The sequence below is a fragment of the Aotus nancymaae genome, unplaced genomic scaffold (assembly GCF_030222135.1).
Source record: "Aotus nancymaae isolate 86718 unplaced genomic scaffold, 86718_ANA_hifiasm-v0.15.2.pri h1tg000049l, whole genome shotgun sequence".
Taxonomy (NCBI): Eukaryota; Metazoa; Chordata; class Mammalia; order Primates; family Aotidae; genus Aotus; species Aotus nancymaae.
The window spans coordinates 11,353,324-11,374,107 of NW_026988463.1; the positions used below are offsets into that span (position 1 = coordinate 11,353,324).

General features: G+C 44.1%; 1 protein-coding gene and 1 long non-coding RNA gene across 2 annotated transcripts in view; both read right to left on the minus strand.

The window, feature by feature from the left end:
• BMERB1 (bMERB domain containing 1) overlaps positions 1–20,784 on the minus strand; it is a 167,247-nt gene that overhangs the window by 86,051 nt on the left and 60,412 nt on the right. The window lies entirely within an intron of this gene.
• The window catches only part of LOC135269015 (uncharacterized), a 36,312-nt gene continuing 27,059 nt past the window's right edge, over positions 11,532–20,784 (minus strand). Inside the window, exons 2-3 of the long non-coding RNA XR_010337357.1 lie at positions 17,382–17,543; positions 11,532–12,403 (exon numbers count right to left, since the gene is read on the minus strand). This is a non-coding gene — a long non-coding RNA (uncharacterized LOC135269015). The remainder of the gene's footprint in view (positions 12,404–17,381; positions 17,544–20,784) is intronic.

The following is a 20,784-nucleotide window of genomic DNA, read 5'->3' on the forward strand; positions in this document are numbered from 1 at the left end:
AATTATCTCAGCTCACTGCAACCTTCACCTCCCAGGTTCAAGCGATTTTCCTGCCTTAGCCTCCCTAGTAGCTGGGATTACAGGTACCTGCCACTGTGCCCGGCTAATTTTTGTGTTTTTAGTAGAGACGGGGTCTCACCATGTTGTCCAGGCTGGGCCCTTGACTTTTGCAGTGAAATAGGAAATAAGGGTGCAGGTGAAGAGGTGAGATTGAGCAGTAGAAGAGAGACTGAGCTAGCCCATCTAGGGAGGCATCCTGGGAGGACCCAAGACTTGAGACAACGAGTTCCTTTCACAAGAAAGACAAACTCCAGGCGAAGCCTGTGGAAGTGTAATCTGAGAACTTCTGAAGACTCATTCTGAGAGCAGGAGCCAAGGCTGGAGCATGAGCTTCATCTCACCGCTGCTCCATAGCCTGCGAGCGCTATGACATTTGGGGTTGGATGCTTCTTTGTGCTGGGGGCTGTGCTGAACACTGCAGGGTGTGTGTGCAGCAGCATCCCTGGGCTTTGCCCACTGGCTGCCAGTAGCATCCTCTCCCCAACCCGAAATGTCTTCAGACACTGGCAAGTATCCCCCAGGGGACAAAATCACCCTTTGTTGAGAACCACAGGATTTGATTCAGGGTCTTTATCCTTCTTTTCTTCCTTTTTCTCCTTTCTTCCTTCCTTAGTTCCTTCTTTCCTTCCTTTCTCTTCCTGTCTTCCTTCCTGTCCTATCTCCTTTTTCTTTTTTCCCCTTTTCTTTCCTTTTAATTTTCTTTCCTTTCCTTTTTTTTTTTTTTTTTTCTGAAACAAGGTCTCTATTACCCAGGCTGGAGTGCAGTGGTGTGATCACAGCTCACTGCAGCCTCAATCTCCTGGGCTCAAGCAATCCTCCCACTTCAGCCTCCTGAATAGGTGGGACCATGGGTGTGTGCCACCGCATTCTTTTAATTTTGTAGAGACAGAGTCTCACTGTGTCACCCAAGCTGATCTTAAACCAGGCTCAAGTGATCCTCCCACCTCAGCCTCCCAAAATGATGGGGTTACAGGCATGAGCCACCCCACCCAGCCTAAACCCAGAGCTTTTTATTGTGCTCCTAGGACACAGGTGTGAGACTCACCTAGGTGTGGTTAAAAAAAAAATCCATCTCCCTGGGCTTCTCTTGGATCTACTGAATCAAAATCTCCCTCAAGAACACCCAGCAAGCTGCCCTTCAAGAAGGTTATTCTTCATTAAACTCTGTAGGCCTGCATTTCCTGAAATGGGAAGGGTAATGATAGTATCTATCTCAACGGCTCATATGGAGATTAAGTGAGGGGATTCACACATCGACCACAGTGTGCTAAATGTTAGCTATTATCACTCCCATAAAGATGGAGAAGCACTGGTTTGGAGAGAGATGCCCTGAGTGCTCTTGAAGAGAAGGAAGGACAGGAAGCCGGGGGCAGGAGCGTGAACGCTGCAGTGATAACCAGTCTGCTCAAATGCCAGCCAAGTGCTGTGGCTAATGATGACGGGGCACAGCAGGGATCATCCCGCCAGCCTGGGGCTTCCCTCTCTGGAGATCATCATCGTTCATGCTGACTTCATGTTCTGACTGCCTCCCAGCTAAAACTAACAGCGGCAACTGACGATACCAGGCAAGAGGCATGACAATGGAAAAAAATACCGATCCGTGTCTCAGTTACTGCTGCCATAACAAATGAACACAAATTTAGTGGCTTAAAACAACACACGTTTACTATAGTTCTGGAGGTCAGAGGTCCCCTGAACATGAAAATCAAGGTGTTGAAACTGACCCAGTAGTCCCATAGACAGGTTTTTTTTTTTTTTCTTGATAAACATAGAAATTGACCCTTCTAATCTTAAAGCTTAAAACCTGTATTTGTTTCATCTGAGATACTTCCTCAGGAAGGAACTCCTTGCCTTTCAAAAAAAGTATCAAAGAACTGAAACTTAGCAGATTACAGCATCCAAACCATGCGATGCCAGACCCTTATTCATGTGATGGCTTCCTTGCCCCTCCCAAGTTCCTGTTTTCTTACACAATGTTACATTTCTTCCCTGCTATGTACACCCTTAATTTTAATTGGTCAGGCAGATGGGTTTGAGATTGAGTTCCTGTCTCCTTGGCTGCAGCACCTGAGTGAAGCTTTCTTCTTCCTTAGCAATAATTGTCCTCTCAGTGATTGGCTTTCTGTGCAGTGAGCGCAGGACCTAGAACAATCCTCTGGTGTTTTGGTAACAGTGTCAGCAGGGTTGTGTTTCTTCTGGGGGCTCTAGGGAAAAGCGAGTTTCCTTGCCTTTTCTAGCTTCCACGTTCCTTGGCCACCTGTATTGCTGGGCTCATGGCCCCTTCCTCCTTGTTGAAAGCCAGCAATGGTGAATGGAGTCTATTCACAGCACATCTCTCTGACCCTTCCTTTTTTTTGAGACAGAGTTTTGCTCTTATTGCCCAGGCTGGAGTGCGATGCTGCGATCTCGGCTCACTGCAGTCTACACCTCCTGGGTTCAAGTGATTATCCAGCTTCAGTCCCCTGAGGAGCTGGGACTACAGGCGCCTGCCACGACACCTGGCTAATTTATTATTATTAGTAGTAGTAGTAGTAGTAGTAGAGACAGGGTTTCACCATGTTGACCAGGCTGGTCACAAACTCCTGACCTCAGATGATCCGACCACCTTGGCCTCCCAAAGTACTGGGATTACAGTGTGAGCCACTGTGCTCAGCCTCTGACCCTTTTTAAACCCCCACATCTTTCTTTCTGACACAGCCAGGGAAGATTCTCTTGAGTTTAAGCACGCCTGTGATTAGATCTGACCCACCCAGATAATCTAGTATAGTCTTCTATCTCAAGGTCCTTAAACCTTAATTCCATCTGTAACTTTCATTCCTGTTTGCCGTATCTTATGGACTGAATATTTGTGTCCTGCCAAAATTCATATGTGGAAGTCCTAACCCCCAGTGTGATGATATTTGGAGGTAGAACCTTTGGGAAGTGATTAGGATTGGATGAGGAAATGAGGGTAGAACCCTCAAGCTAGAGTTGGTGACCTTATAAGAGAAAGTGGCCAAGCTCAAGCCTGCAATCCCAGCATTTTGGGAGGCCAAAGTGGGAGGAGTTTCTGAGGCCAGGAGTTTAAGACCAGCCTGGGCAACATAGCAAGACCCCATCTCTTAAAAAAAAAATTAAAAGTCAGTCAGGTTTGGTGATGTGCACCTGTCGTGCCAACTACTTGTGAGACTGAGGTGAGAGGATCATTTGAGCCTCGGAGTTTGAGGCTGTGATAAGCTATGATCATGCCACTGCACTGCAGCCTGGGCAACAGAGCAAGACCCTGTCTTAAGAAAAAAACAGAAAAAGAGGAAGAGCTAGAACTATTTCTCCCTGCCATGCTGTCATGTGAGGGCACAGCAAGAAGGTGGCCTTCTACAAGTCAGGAAGAAGGCTTTCACCATGAACCAGACCATGATCTTAGACTTCCAGTCTTCAGAACTGTGATAAATAAGGTTTAAGCCACTTTGTCTATGGTATTTTGTTACAGCAGCTAGAGCTGACTAAGACACCACACAAGTTAACAGATTTCCAGGTCCCAGGGATTCAGGCATGGACATCTTTGAGGGGCCATTATTCAGCCTGTCTCATTCTACATGATAGAGGAGTCCACGTAAGCCTACAGTGGAGGGTCCCAGGATAGGGTCATTATCATCTTCAAGGATAGAAACTGTGGTTTGTAGGGAGGGACCTAAATTCAGTGTGAAAGTGGGGAACCAAGCAGACTGCCTTCCTGCTCACTGGGCATCATCCATGCCACTCAGCTCAGGGCCAACAGCCATGGCGCAGCACCACATGGCAGACGGTGTGACTCAAGTCTAAAGGCTGGCTCTGCCCCTGCCTGGCTCTGTGCCCCTGGACAAGTTATTTAAATTCTCTGAGTTTCCACTTTAACAAGTTGCCCTTATAAAGTGGGTCTACTAATCCTTAGCTTGCGATGTTTGTTCATTTCATAATAGCTAGTTGTGTGGCTGGTTACTGAGTTACGCAACTTTTCCAGTCCTTGGTGTTCACTACCTGTTAACTGGGACTAGTAATAGAGGGTGCCCTTGGTTGCAGTGAGGGTTGAGTGACAGATCATGTGTAAGGCTCTTAATGTGGTGCCTAGTACATCATAAGGACAGAGTGAAGACTTGCTGAGTGTCCATCATCACAGCCACTGTCACTATCTTCACCATAATCACTATCGTCATCATCATCACCATCAGCACTATCACCATCATCTTTACCATCATCACCATCAACACAATCACAGTCACGACCATCACCGTCATCATCACCACCACCATCATCACGATTACTGTCCTATCACCATAACTGTCATCACCACCACCATCACCATCACCACCATCATAACCATCCCTATCACCACCACCATCATCACGATTACTGTCCTATCACCATCACTGTCATCACCACCATCATCACCATCACCACCATCATAACCATCCCTATCACTACCACCATCATCACGATTACTGTCCTATCACCATCACTGTCATCACCACCATCATCACCATCACCACCATCATAACCACTATCGCCATCATTATCTTTACCATCATCACCATCACCACCATTACTTGAGAAAAGCAGTTAAAATACCTTTATGTTCACCTTGATTTGATCAATCACTTTATTCAAACACCGTGGCCCAGAATGACTTTGGTTATTCCAAATATTGAACTCTCTCTAAGGAAAAGGTTTGTCACCATTGGGATATTCACAAGACTTTGCCACAGATTGGGATTTCAGCTCCCAGGTGGGACTTCCAGAAAGGTTTGCATTTGAATTATGTGTGTGGTACTTCCAGGGTGAGACTTTGAAAGAGATGATACAAGAGTTCTGGCCGATTATTTAACAAACTGTAATGTCATTTTACATTACTCAGTGTCCTCTCGATCCAGCACTTCAAAGTGACCTTCAGTGAGTCACCAAACCACACTGTCGTACTTCTTCCAATGCCGAAGTGAAGGGCTCCAGTTGCTTTCCAAGGCCCTTGGGACCCTATGAGAGAATGAAGTGTACTTCCTAATTCAAAGCAAATCATTAGGGCTATCGAATTAGAATTGTGGAAATTGATAAACCAGTGATAACATAATTGCCCAGTTAAAATTGCAGAAACGATGAATCTTTTTTGGCACTTCTGTAGGTTCATTCTGTTACTCAGGGTCCTTTTATTCTGAAATATCCCCCAGCCCTGCAATCTGAGGATGTCTATAAGTTACAGACAATTATAAATCTATCCTGAGTCATGATTCATGCATCTTAACCGCCTCCCTAATTCTTCCAATTTACAAACCAATTCAGGAGTAAGTCAAGTGCACTGGTCACACAAGGATGGTTAGAGAAGCAGATGGAGCTGCTTAAAACCATGCTTGGTGGGGTTAAAAGGATGGGAATCCAGAGGAAAATAAATTGGGACTGTCCAAAGTAATATTTCAGTTTTAAAAAATTGCTTAGCCTGAAAATCATGTGCCTCATTTAATTCCTTGCAGGCTGGAAACTTGACAGGAGTGATAAACTGCACCAGGAACCTTATTTTCATTCAGAAAGTTAAGCCCAAGAAATAGGGTGCGATATATCCTCATGTGAATGGGGGTGGTCTGGGTGAGATGGCAAGGAAGAACAGCCAGGGGAAAAACAGGATGTGTGCAGGCATGAACTGGTCAAGTTGAAGGTGATGTCAGAGGGAAGAAAGCAGCACATCTGGAAGTATTGATGTCGGACTGAAAATCCACACTAGAGGTCGGGTGCAGTGGCTCATGCCTATAATCCCAGCACTTTGGGAGGCTGAGGTGGGCGGATCACTTGAGGTCAGGAGTTCAAGACCAGCCTGGCCAACGTGGTGAAACCTCATCTCTACCAAAAGTACAAAAATTAGCCGGGCATGGTGACGAACGCCTGTAATCCCAGATACTTGGGAGACTGAAGCAGGAGAATCTCTTGAACCCGGGAGGTGGAGGTTGCAATGAGCTGAGATCACGGCACTGCACCCAGCCTGGGAGACAGGAGTGAAACTCCATCTCAAAAAAAAAAAAAGAAAAAAAATCCACAGAAGGAAGACGAAGCCCTAAATGGGGATCTCAATCACAAAGGCAAAGCATCAGTACTGGAAATCCTTAGGGAATTTTTTTAAAAATTGAAATCCATACTTTGTTCAGATTTCCTTGGTTTTCCCCCAATGTCCCTTTTCCATTGCAGGATCCCGTCTAGGACGCTGCATGACATTCAGTGCTCATGTCCTCTTAGGCTCTTCTGGACTGTGACAGTTGTTTCTCAGGCTTCCCTTGTTTTTTTACGATGCCCTTGACAGTTTTAAGGGGCACTGGACAGGTATTTTGTAGTGGAATGCCCTTTAATTTGGGATTTTGCTGATATTGAGACGAGTTATGGGTTTGGGGAGAAGACCGCAGAGGTAAGTTACCATTCTCATCACTTTTTTCCTTTTTTTTTTTTTTTTTGGTGATGGAAGCTCACTTTGTCACCCAGGCTGTAGTGCAGTGGCTCACTGTAACCTCCGCTTCCTGGGTTCAAGTGATTCTCCTGCCTTAGCTTCCTGAGTAGCTGGGACTACAGGCATGCGCCACCACACGCGGCTAGTTTTTGTATTTTTAATAGAGACAAGGTTTCACCGTATTGGTGAGGCTGATCTCAAACTCCTGACCTCAGATAATCCACCCGCCTCGGCCTCCCAAAGTGCTGGGAATACAGGTGTGAGCCACCGTGCCCAGTCACCGGTCTCATCACTTGACACCCGTGCTACATCCCATCAAGATGAGTTTGCACTGTGGATGCTGACCTTGATCCCCTGGCTGAGGGAGTGTCTGCCAAGTTTCTCAACTGTCAAGTCTCTCCTTTCACTTCCTCTTTGGAAGGAAGTCACGACATACAGCCCATACTTACAGAGTAGGGAGTTATGAGCGTGTCCTTGAGAGTGGAGTATGGTGTTATTTTATAATTAGAGAAAAGGCTGTCTACATTAAAAGATGAAGAAGATCACCTGCCGGTGGAGCAAAAATCCAGAACCTTGTGTATGTCTCAGCTAGAACTGGTGGTTTGGGAAGGGTCAGCGGCCCAGCAACGCAGCGGGAGATGCAAAACCTGAGGGTTCAAGTCCAAAGGTTGACCTGGCTTTAAAAGGCACTGATGTCAAAAAAACACCACCAAAAAAACTGAGCAAAAAACTAGGCAATGATGCAGCCAGTTGGGATACTTTTTTTTAACTCTCTGATTTTTATTCTCTCTGGCATTCCTTTCAAACACGCAGAGCTCTGCCAGTGGGTGCTCCCTCCTCTGCGGGGCCTGGGGCACATGGCATGGCCTTCTATGTCATTTGGGGGCTCTTTGTTTATTCGACATACCCGCCACATGCCATGCAACTTTCTAGGAGCTAGGCATGCAGAAATGAACCATCCGTCTTCGTGAGGAAGACAGACAGCAAGCCAAAAGATAAACGCACAACATCATTTAGACGGACAGGGCTAGGGAGAAAGTAAAGTGCCATTAGTGGGCCAGAGAGTGACTGATCAGGGGACTCCTCCAGATAGCTGGGTCACAGAAGGCCTCTCTGAGAAAGTGGCATTTGAGCTGACACTGAATGACCAGCAGAAGCTGGCCTGGGAAGACGGAGGGGAAGAATGCTTCAGACAGAGGATCCACAGGCGCAAAAGCCATGAGAGGCGACAACACAGTGAGATCGTGTCTCTAGAAGAAAGAGAGAAGGCGGATGTGAATGGAGCAAAATGAGGAAGGGGAGAGGTATTACGAGGTGGAGAGACAGGAAGAGGCCAGATGATGCCGGGCCTGTAGCTCACACTGAAAAGTTTGGATATTTGTCCTGGTGGTCAACCTATTGATGGTATTTTAATTTTAAAAAATACAATCAGGCCGGGCACAGTGGCTCACACCTGTAATCCCAGCACTTTGGGAGGCCGAGGCAGGCGGATCACCTGAGGTCAGGAGTTTGAGACCAGCCTGGCCAACATGGTGAAACCCCCTATCTACTAAAAATACAAAAATTACCCGGGTGTGGTGACAGGCACCTGTAATCCAAGCTACTTGGAAGGCTGAGGCAGGAGAATTGCTTGAACCCGGGAGGTGGAGGTTGTAGTGAGCCAAGATCTCGCCATTGCACTCCAGCATGGACAACAAGAGGGAAACTCTGTCTCAAAAAAAATAAAAAGTCGCTGTTTGCCGTGAGAGTGTGCTCTCCTAAGGGAGCAAGTATAGAAATAGGAAGACCTGCTACTGCCTCAAAGAGTTGTTAAAGGATCCAACGCCTACTAATGTGTGCAAAGCCTGGGATATAGCCAGAACACAGAAAATGCAATAAAAGAAAATGGCTGCAATAAATGCTATTGGTAAATGCACTACTGGACTGGGCGTGGTGGCTCATGCCTGTAATCCCAACACTTTGAGAGGCCGAGAGGGGAGGATTACTTGAGCGCAGGAGTTCAAGACCAGCCTGGGCAATATATCAAGCCCTCATCTCTACAAAAAATACTAAAACCAGAATAGCTGGGCATGGTGGCCTGTGCCTGTGGTCCCGGCTACTCGGGAGGCTGAGGTGGGAGGATTGAGCCCAGGAGGCAGTGGAGGTTGCAGTGAGCTGAGATCATGCCACTGCACCACAGCCTGGGGGACAGAGCAAGACCCTGTCTCTAAATAAATAAATAAATAAAAACAAAAAGTAAGAATAGGCCGGGTGCGGTGGCTCACGCCTGTAATCCCAGCACTTTGGGAGGCCGAGGTGGGTGGATCACAAGGTCAAGAGATCGAGACCATCCTGGCCAACATGGTGAAACCCCATCTCTACTAAAAATACAAAAATTAGCTGGGCGTGGTGGCACGCACCTGTGGTCCCAGCTATTCGGGAGGCTGAGGCGGAAGAATTGCTTGAACCCAGGAGGCAGAGGCTGCAGTGAGCTGAGATTGTGCCACTGCACTCCAGCCTGGTGACAGAGCAAGGCTCCGTCTCAAAAAAAAAAAAAAAAAAAAGTAATAATAAAATCAGTAAACATACTACTGCACTTATGCAGGTGACCTCCACTTCTTCCGACTGAGCCACAGACAACTTTGCAGCATCGTAGTTCTTTGCAGAGGGTGGGACATCCCTTAAGGTGCTATTCCCACAGACAGGGCTGAGTGACCAGGTGTTTGGTGGATAAATCCCAGGAAGCCAGGACGTCTCTGGGCACACACACCCAGGATCATACCTCGTTGAGAAAGTGGGATCTAAAATAGCAGTTCGAGGCTGAGTGCAGTAGCTCATGCCTGTAATCCCAAAACTCTGGGAGGCTGAGGCAGGAGGATTGCTTGAGACTGAGTTGAAGATCAGTGTGGGCAACACAGCAAGACCCATCTCCACAAAATTTTGAAAAATTAGCTGCGTGTGGTGGCGTATGCCTGTGGTCCCAGCTACTCAGAAGGCTGAGGTAGGAGGATCACTTGAGTCCAGGAGTTAAAGGCTGCAGTGAGCCATGATCATGCCACTGGACTCCATCCTGGGTGACAGAGAGAAACCCTGTCTCCAAAAATATATATATATACCAGTCCAGGTCTGGTATGTGTCCTGAGAGTTCCCTGCCTGGCATCTCTTGAAGTGGGCACCAGTAACTGGAAGCTGAAGTCTTGGTTTGGCAAAGGATGGAGGAAAAAGATACTGGATCTGGAATGGATCACTGAAAATAAAAGAAAAATGGGGTGAGAAAGAAGTGTACCTGGGATAAAATGGAGGTAATGAGTTCCGTTTGGGGGAAGACAGAAAAAGCTAGACTCTGTGGCGCGGGAGGAGCAGAATAAATGTCAACAGTCCCCTTGAGCCTGGAAAACTCCACCATGAGTCATGGAGGACCCACGTCAGAAAGTAGCTATTTTGAGCCCAGCTAGAAAGTGCGGCTCTGTCTGCTTTTCCTGAGAGTGGTGAGTGGTTGACCCAGGCTGTAAGCTCTTCGAGTCATTGCTTCCCCCAGACAAAATTTCAATCAAGCAACTGCCATGACCCTGCACAGAAGACAAAAACTACACCTCGATGTGGGACTGGGCTTGCCAAGCCAGAAGGTCTGTTCTAAGAGAAAGAAACTGGAACCTGCAAAGGGAGTTTTCCAATGGGAGGACAGCAATTTCTCCAGGAAGACGGGGTAGGAACAGCAATTTCCGGTTCCTGGCAGGTCCCCCGTACATTTTGTCAGGGTGTTTAGATTCTAAATGTCACAGTATGATGTCCTCATGTGCAATGACCATTGGTTGATTTGCCTCCCAGCATCCATTTACTTTTCTTAGGTACTAGGACCCCTGTTTCCTTTGGGGAACCAAGAGGCACACCACTCCCAGGACTTGCAAATTTAATGGGGTGGTCTAAGGCACTCACTGTGTTCCGTTTCCCTTCAGATTCAGATGGAAATGGGATCAGATACACACCAGAAGTAGTCGGACCGAGAACTTTGGTGTTGAACGCCCCTGGGGGGAAAGAAACCCTGAATCCTGAGAACAAAGCCCTCATGGAGGGGATAAGAGCTGAGGGATGGAGATAAACAGGTGAAAGACTTTGGACCTGTGTATCAACCACCCCTAAAGTGTATAGACCAGTACATTCCTTTTTTTTGCATATGCAGTTTGGTTTGAGTTTTCTGTTGCATAAAACCAAGAGGGTCACACAGATACTATATATCCTCTAAGAGAAATGCATGATGAGAAGAAGCAGGGGGCAAACATGCATCTGGAGGGTTAGAACCCGAGGGCCGTAGACAGTCACCTTGTATCTCCCCTGCCTGCTTTCTGTAAAAAACAAAACTTTCCTCTTGAAAGTTTCCCCTTTTGTTAAATAATAAATGTTAGAAATAATAGCTTCTTTTAAAAACTCACTTCCTTCAAGCTTCCTTGCTTTTTGCTAATAACTCTTTGTTAAGCTCTATGCAGCTGTTAAACATGTTAAGGGAATAAGTACATTCTATGTCCTTATGCTTGAACCAAGTTATTTGTTCTAGCCTATAGCCTGCTCAGACATGTCTGAACGTACCTGGGCATTTCCCGACTTACTGTCTATACCTCTTCCTTACTTGGAAATGTTATTCTCCTAGTTTTCTGTAAACAACCCCCTTCCTTTCTTTGTTCTCCATTGTACGTTTACCTATTTAGGAAAGTTATAAGTTTCTAGCCAATCAGAATCAGTCTAGATTGTGTGGTTCAGCTCTAGCCAATGGAGATAGGACACAGCAGTAAGGACCCAATGCATCAGGGATCAAAACCTCTGTTTTTCTTTGTTTACGGTGCTCTCATGACAATCAGGCTTCTGAGAAGCACCCTTTTTGCAGAAAGTAAAATTGCCTTGCTGAGAAAATTCTTTGAGCACCAGTTCTTCTTTTTGGCACTGAGGAACATGCATTTGCTTCTAACATGTCAGAGTGCCAATGCACTGTCTCCTAAAGCAGGGTCCAAAAAACATGGCCCTAAGGTCATCTCCAGGCCTTCATCTCTTTTTTGTGTAGCCGGTGAGCCAAGAATGGCTTTTACATTTTAAAATGATTGGACGGGGGGCAAGAGGTCAGTGTGGAATCAAAATAAAGAGAATACATCATGACATGAAAACTGCAAAAAATTCAGGTTTCAGCATCTATAAATAAAGCTTTATTAGAACACATCCATGCTCATTCGTTTACATACTGTTGATGACTGCTTTTGCGTTACAGTAGGGCTGAGTAGCTGGGACAGAGACCGTATTGTCAGAGGCATTTGAACTAGAGCAACATCATTTTGAATAGGAGTTAGGTAAAATGAGGCTGAGACCTACTGGGCTGCCTTCCCAGGTTAGACTTCTAAGTCACAGGATGAGACAGGAAGTCAGCACAAGATACAGGTCACAAAAACCTTGCTGATTAAACAGGTTGTACTAAACAAGCTGGCCAAAACGCACCAAAACCAAGATGGCAATGAAAGTGATCTCTGGTCCTCCTCACTGCTCATTATATGCTAATTATAATGCACTAGCATGCTAAAAGACACTCCCACCAGCGCCTTGACGGTTTAAAAATGCCATGGCAACATCAGGAAGTTACCCTGTATGGTCTAAAAAGGGGAAGAACCCTCAGTTGGGAATTTCAGTTGGGAATTGCCCACGTCTTTCCCAAAAAACTCATGAATAATTTGCCCCTTGTTTAGCATATAATCAAGAAATGACTCAAGTATTATTACCCAAGCAACCCAAGCTGCTGCTCTGGCTGTGGAGTAGCCATTCTTTTATTTCTTTACTTTCTTGCTTTCTTAATAACTTAAGAAACTTAATAAATAAACTTGTTTTCATTTTACTCTCTGGATTCGCCTTGAGTTCTTTCTTGCACAGTATCCAAGAATCCTCTCCTGGGGTCTGGATTGCAAAGACAAAAATATTTACCATCAGCCCTTTTTAGCAAAGGTTCACAAAGTCCTGCCCTATAGGATACTGTAACTCTATGTTTAAGACATTCAGGAAAGAGAGTTTCTGTAACTTGTCTTTTATAAACTAAGATATTGAAGGCTTTAAATTCCAGTCTTATGCCAGCAAACTTAATAAAACAGTTGGTTTTTCTTGCTAGGTAAGATGGCAAGAATTGCTACTATTTTATTTAAGGCTGTTTAGAAGAAACTCTTACTTAAGCTTTTAAGATTATAAACCAAAATTACCATCTAGAATTCAAATAATATGAATTCAAATAATAACATTCAAGGGCAATAGCAATGATTTATTCAATCTTAAGTAATGGTTATTTAGTCCTATTTTCCTATTATCACAAAAGTTCTCTTTTAAGCATCTTTTATATTTTGAATAACCTGAAAAATAATTTGTCATAATGAAATGAACTTTACAGTAATAATAGCTATTTGTTAAGCCTTTACAATTTACCAGGCAGAGTTCTGAGCATTTTACTTATATTAACACATTTAATGACCCCAACCACCCGGTCAGGTAAGTAATATTATGATACCCATTTTGTAGATGATAAAACTAAAGCACAGAGGCAGGTTAAGTAATTTAACTAAATTCACACAGCAAATATTGGGGCTAAGATTCAAACCCCAGTAATCTAGCTCCAGAAACTGAACTATGCTAGGGGTTAGACCATCTCAGATTTATTTAAAAGAGGTGGGAATGACAAGAATATTTCACTATAGTTTAGAATTTAATTCATAGCCCTGTGTAACATACACCTGTTTTTCCCTCAGAAGTATCTTTTCTCTGGACCCCCAACACGATCATGTTGATACAATGGAACTCACATCCCTCTCCATATCTGATTGGATCAGGTGTGGCCATCTGGCCCAAGCTGGACCAATAGCCTCCTTCCCGGAGATTTTGGTACTAAGGTTAAGATTCCAGTCTCAACCTGACTTCTGTCACTCTTCCATGAGATAGAAGAATAAACGAGACATGAAGAGAGAAACACAGTCAAGAGGTAGAGGTGGTGGGAGGGACCTCCTTGATTCACAACTGGCTTAATCTTCTTCCTGAATTCCAGTGGAACCATGGCCCTGTGTTCTGTGAGACTCTCCAGAATCCTTCAACAATATCCACTTTTGGCTGAACTGAGTGGGTTTTGGTCACCTACGACCAAAAATAATCCTCAAACATAACCTGATTAAAAGCAAAACAACCTGCCTTTTTTTTTTTTTTTTTGAGACGAGTCTTGCTCTGTCACTCAGGCTGGAGTGCAGTGATGCAATCTTGGCTCACTGCAGCCTCTGCCTCCCAGGTTCCAGCAATTGCGCCACCACACCTGGCTAAGTTTTGTATTTTTAATAGAGACAGGGTTTCACCATGTTGGCCAGGCTGGTCTCGAACTCCTGACCTCAGGTGATCCACCCACCTTGGCCTCCAAAAGTGCTAGGATTACAGGTGTGAGCTACTGCACCTGGCCAAACTGCCATCTTTTATATTCTCTGAATCATCAGCATGGGTCTCTCAAATGATGGATTTGCTAGATTTCTGATTATTTCCTTTGCTGTGCACTAACTAGGTCAGCTCCCAAGAATGACTAGTTTGCAGGTGGAGGGACGGGTGAAATATGCCTAAGGTGCCGAGGCCAACCTAGGAACCAACAAATTGGTTTTAGGCTCTACTTTAGTTTTTCTTGTTGTTGTCTGTTTGCCTTTTTTTTTGTCCTGGGGAAAACCCCCCACAACTGTCTTGCCCTGTCTTCCTCGAATAACACAGATGGAAATGGCCGTTTATACTTGGGATGGAGCTCAGGGAAATAAATAGTGTCTCAGAACCAATTACTGAAATGACCAGAAGGGATATAAAATTCAGCCGCAATTTCCTAAGTACCATTTCTCAAAGTAAAAATGGTTCAGAGACCATCCAAATGCTTCTCTGAAGAAATTATACAAGCGAGATGGAAAAAGAAAGCATCGGTTTCCCAGTGCTGGGAATAATTGGGCTTTGAATGGGTGGTGATGAACCCATTTACAGACAGGAAGTGTGAAGGCCTGAATGGCCAGGAGATTTGCTAAGTGATGGCAAGGTCAAGATCGGGCCTCTGACCTCTGAGCCCAGCTCCCCAAGCCCAGTGACCTTTGAATGACACCTATTTTTTTGCCCCACGCGGCACCCATTTTCCAATTGTAACTTAGGGGACTATGACCCAGAACCTGGGCAATCAGAATATTCTATCACCACTTCTTCCCCTCTCCCCCACCATAGTAATCAGTTCAGGCGTGGGCAAATTATCCATGTTGGAGCAATAAGATTCAGTCCCATGACTTCCAATGAAACTTCAAATGAAACAATCTCTCTCTGTTGGGATTGCTACCTGACAGCTAATGTAAGCTTGGAGCCACTGGGGTCACCATGTGGAAAGCATCTGCCTGAGAGTGAAGCCAACACTGGTAGATGCAGAATCAAGAGAACATGGAAAGATGGAGTCTACTGATGGCATTTGATCCCTTAGATCCAGCCACGCTGGGTATGGGATATGGGAAACCTTAAATTACAGCGACTACTGTGGGTAAGGGGTCAATGGGTGGGCAGTTTCCTCATGGACGATGAAAATGTTTGGGAACTAGAGGTGATGGTTGCACAAGATTGTGAATGTACGTAATGCCACTGAAGACTACCCTTTAAAATGGTTAATGTTACGTCATGTGAATTTTGCCTTCAGTTTTTAAAAACGGGGAAAGAGGCCAGGCGCGGTGGCTCATGCCTGTAATCTCAGCACTTTGAGAGGCCAAGGTGGGTGGATCACCTGAGGTCAGGAGTTCCAGACCAGCCTGGCCAACATGGTGAAACCCTATCTCTACTAAAAAGACAAAAATTAGCCAGGTGTGCTTGTAGTCCCAATTACTTGTGAGGCTGAGGCAGGAGAATCGCTTGAACCCGGGAGGTGAAGGCTGCAGTGAGTTGAGATAGTGCCACTGCACTCCAGCCTGGGCAGCAAGCTGTCTCAAAAAAAAAAAAAAGGCGAGTGGGGGGAAGAGCATAATTTTAACTATGCAGATAGCAGAGATTTCAGAGTGTCATTGAGACTAGATATAGTGGTTAAGAGGCAGGAGAAAGAGAGATCTTTCTGAAAAAACCAAGTGCTAAGCCCTTTTGATACGGTCTGAATATTTGTTCCCCTCAAATCTCATGTTGAAATTTAATCCCCAGTGTTGGCAGTGGGGCCTGTTGAGAAGTGTTTGGATCATGGGAGCAGATCCCTCGTGAATGGCTTGGTGCCATGTTTTTAGGATCGAGTGAGTTGTCACCCTTAATTCCTGAGAGATCTGGCTGTTAAAGACTCTGGCACCTCCCTCCTCTCTTTTTCTCTCTCTTGCCATGTGATATCTGTTTCCCTTCACTTTCCACAGTGATTGTAACCTTTCTGGGCCCCTCACGAGAATCAGATGCTGGCATCATGCTTCTTGTATAACCTGCAGAACTGTGAGCCAAATAAACCTCTTTGCTTTATAAATTACCCAAACTGGTCTGGCACAGTGGCTCACGCCTGTAATCCCAGCACTTTCGGAGGCCGAAGCAGGCAAATGGGCTGAGGTCAGGAGTTTGAGACCAGCCTGGCCAATGTGGCAAAACCTCATCTCTACTAAAAATGCAAAAATTAGCTGGGTGCGGTGACAGGCACCTGTAATTCCAGTTACTTGGGAGGCTGAGGTAGGAAAATTGCTTGAACCTAGGAGGCAAAGGTTGCAGTGAGCTGAGATCGAGCCACTGCACTGCAGCCAGGGTGACAGAGTGAGACTCCATCTCAAAATAAATAAATAAAAATAAATAAAATAAATAAAAAATAAATTACCCAACCTCCAGTATTCCTTTACAGCAACACGAAATGGACTAAGACTCCTCTATAAACAATAATTACATCATTAATCCTCAGAGCAACCCTTGAGATAATAAATATTACTTTAGCCTTGTTTTATAGGTAACTATGCAAGGGCCTGAAAGGGGACATAACTTGTCCAAGTTTGCACAGCTGTAGATTAGCAGAGAGCTGGGACTCAAACATAGGTTTCTCCAACCCTCACCCACTCTGCTCAATTGCTTCCTAGTAGAGGGAAGAGCATAGCAACACAGAACAATTCTTTAGAAGAATGTATCCTTCCATGTTCTTGCTAGAGGAATAATCTGAGTTTAGCCCACTAAGATATATACTAACAACTGCACCCTTTGTAACAGTGGAAAAATTGGAAACATACAACGTTTGGCCATATGGACCGATTAAAATCAAGTCATTGGAGAACATGCGATGACTTGGGACTATGATCGCAATTTAGTGCTGAGTGAAAAAGGCAGGATATGGGAAAGTAAAGTGGTTGGATATTAGCGACACAGGAATAATATGAAAAGGTCGCTAGAAAAGCATGCTTTGGGATGTTGGTTGATTTTGGTGGGTCGAATTGTGGGTGATTTTTTTCTATGTGTTTTACGTGTGTGTGTGTGTGTGTGTGTGTATAGACTCAGTTTCCATGTCTGTAAAATGGGTATAATAACAGATCTCCCTCATTGAATGATCAGAAAGACTAAGTGAGACAGCGTATGTAAAGCTTGAAGCATCAGTACCTGACATAGGATAAATGCTGAATAGAATAACTGTGACTACGATTATTATGTACATTTATTAATTTTGTAACTAGGAACATAGGCAATACATGCTATATTTAAATCCTGTACAATCTTTTTTACATGTGGGAGAATCCCACACGGCAAACCCTGGAAGTCGCCTCGCTTTGCTCCCTCAGTGATTTCCTCCCCCGGATGTGAAACTGAAGGTAGCAAGAGTCATGGCGGCTTCCACAGGTGCCCTTGGATTGTGGAGTGACTCAGCTCCAAGCTGCTCTGCATGGAAAGTAACCAGCTGCTTCCTCTAACTCACCAGGCTCAACCCTCCACACCAGGCTCCTCCTCCAGAGGCCCCCAACATGTCAATGGAGGATTCAAAGCCACCGGCTGGATGGTCGTTTTCTCACTTCTCAGCTCCCAGCCCCAGGCAGCAAGGAAGTGTCTCTGCTCGCCTCATGGCTTCCTGTTTAGGGCACTGACAGCAAAACACACAAATCAGTTCATACTCAGGGCAGAGTCTTTTTCTCTTAGAGACAGAGAAGATGTTGCCTTAGCATCATCTACACCCCTGGGGATCCTGTGATTAGGGCCTGGCTCTCCTTTCCTTTTCACTCGAGGTTGGTTCTACTCAAGGTCAATCTGGTACCTACAGCAGGCTAAGGAGCAGCAGGCACGTTGCCAGTAACAATGGCGATGGACCCTATCCTGCCAGGAAACATCTCTGCCTTTCACAGATGGTCTGGTTCATGGTCCTGATGATTGTTTAGAATTACACAAGCAGGTCAAGCATGCCTGTAATCCCAGCACTTTGGGAGGCCAACACAGGCAGATCACTTGAGGTCAGGAGTTTGAGACCAGGCTGGCCAACATAGCAAAACCCCATCTCTACTAAAAAAAAAATACCAAAATTAGCTGGGCATGGTGGCAGGCTCCTGTAAGCACAGCTACTTGGGAGGCTGAGGTAGTAGAATTGCTTGAACCTGGGAGGTGGAGGTTGCAGTGAGCGGATATCACACCACTGCACTCCAGCCTGGATGACAGAGTGACACTCTATCTCAAAAAACAAAAAAGTACACAAGCAATATGTGAATTAATTATCATTGTAGAAGATGCAAACAATCTAGAAGTATGTTTTTAAAAGGAAAAAAAGAGTTCCCTTGACATGTCTCTTCCAGTCCCACTCCTCTTCCCAGAGTTGACAAATCACTGGTAGTGGTCGGGTATGCACATGAGTGAGTTTTGACGTGTTTTTTTTTGTTTTTTTTTTCTGTTTTTTTTTTAGCAGAATAGGAACATACCATACGTATTCTGTGACTTGCTTTCCTACTTGGTGACTTTCTACTTAATGTCTTGAAGACCGTTTCATGATGATACAAGTAGATCTTCGGCATTCTTTTCCAAATAGTTACATAATATTTTGCTCTAAGGCTGTATCATCGTTTAGCCACTTCTCTATGAATGGACTCTTACATTCATTCCAATTTTTTATTACTAGACACAATGCTCTAATGAAATTCTTTTACATAGATCTTCATGCATTTCTGCAAATATTTGTATAATACGAGTTTCTAAAAGTGTAATTCCTGGCTCACGCCTATAATCCCAGCACTTTGGAAGGCCGAGGTGGGAGGATCATGAAGTTAAGAGATCAACACCAACCTGGCCAACATGGTGAAACCCCATCTCTATTAGAATACAAAAAATTAGCTGGGCGTGGCAACATGCACCTGTAGTCCCAGCTATTCAGGAGGCTGCTTGAACCCGGGAGGCAGAGGCTGCAGTGAGCCGAGATCATGCCACTGCACTTCAGCCTGGGCAACAGAGCGAGACTCCATCTCAAAAAAAAAAAAAAATTAACAGATTGTGAGGAGGGAAAGTAACATCATGACTGTTAACATTACACTTGAGAACTGTGCTGATCAATAAGATGAAGAGGGAGAAAGGAGCATAAGGAATAGAAAGAACGAGATCGTGTTAATTTGCATATTCTGCGATTATCACATAAAAAATTCAAGCATAGCTATCAACTATTACAATTAGTAAAAGAGTTCAGCAAAGTTGCTGTTTACAAGATTGATACAAAAAAATTCAATAGATTCCTACACCTAAGCACCAATGAATTTAAGTGTTTAATTAATAACCATCACAATAGCAAATTAAAAGTTCTTAAGAATGAATTTAATAAACAATATGAAATCTTTCTACAAAAAAATTATAAAATTTGATTGAAGGACACAGAAAGGAGATATAAATAAATAAAAGTATACCATAGTCAGGATGGCAAGACGTACCATAAAATGTCCATTTTCCCTTAGATATCAAGATACTATCAAGTAATAGTCATTAAGACAATGTGGAATTGGCATATGGACGGACAAATAAATATATGTAATAGAAAAAGAGTCTAGCCACAAAACCACATGAATATGGAAACATATTAATTGCAAGAGGTTATATTAAAAATTCGTGGGGACAGGATAGACTACTTTACGGTACTGGGGAAACTGGTTATTCACATAAGAAAAAGAAAATAAAATCAGATCTCTATTTCAGGCCATAGATCGACATTTCCTGGCCGTTTAAAAAATATGGAGGCCACAAAGAGCTTTTTAAAAATATCTATCTAACCATATTAACTATATGATCAATTGAAACTGAGAAATTTAGGAAAACATTTTTTTAGACTGGGTCTCACTCTGTTGCTCAAGCTTGAGGGTAGCGGCATGATAATGGCTCACTGCATTCTCAACCTCCCAGGTCCAAGTGATCCTCCTACCTCCGCCTCCCAACTAGCTGGGACCACAGGTATGCACCATCATGTCTCGCTAATTTTTTTTTTTTGGTAGAGATGTCGTCTCTCTATGTGGCCCAGGCTGGTCTCGAACTCTTGGGCTCACATGATCCTCCCACCTCAGCCTCCCAAAATGCTGGGATTACAAGTGTCACCCACCACGTCTCGCCTTACTAATTTCTTTGTTTTAATTCAGTATAAATTCATTACATGGTAAAATAAGTAACATGTTATTTAATATAAAAACTGATTTTTCTAAACAAAAAAAAATTTTGAGTGACATTGTTTTAAATTTTTGCAAATGGTTTCAATGTCTGGCTAGATTCTCTTATCTGCTTCTATGTTCGGTCTGTTATACATGGTTTTGGTTACAGTGTATAAAGAAAATCTAGCCTCACAGAAATGTGTGGTTTGCAAAGGCAGGAGTAGTTCAATAGCCTTTTCAGATTATTGTGAATATTCTTATTTTCTATGACACCAAAACTCAAGAAGTAGTTGTTTCTTAAGGTTTACTTGCAATGTGGAATCTGAAACTACATCAATGAACTTTTCATACTCTGTTACATGAAAAGCCATTGGTCTAACTTACCCTTTGAAAGATCTTTTGCTCAAGCATGATTTTAGAATATCACGTATTAGTCATTTACAAAACACTGGTCCACTGAGTTACACCAATCTTCCACATATGACACATTTCATCCCCAAAATCACATTCATTCATTAACATTACCACCAACCACACCAAACAAGTCTTCTATGGGAAAACATCGAGATCATGGTAATAGATGCGAGGGTTCCAAAATTCTAATGTTTATTTGAAAGCTCAAGTTTGATCACCGCAACAAACACTGTCAGTTGTTTTCCTTGAAGTGACAGGCTCACTTACTCGCTTTTGAGAAAATGTCTGACAAATATCCAAGCTGAA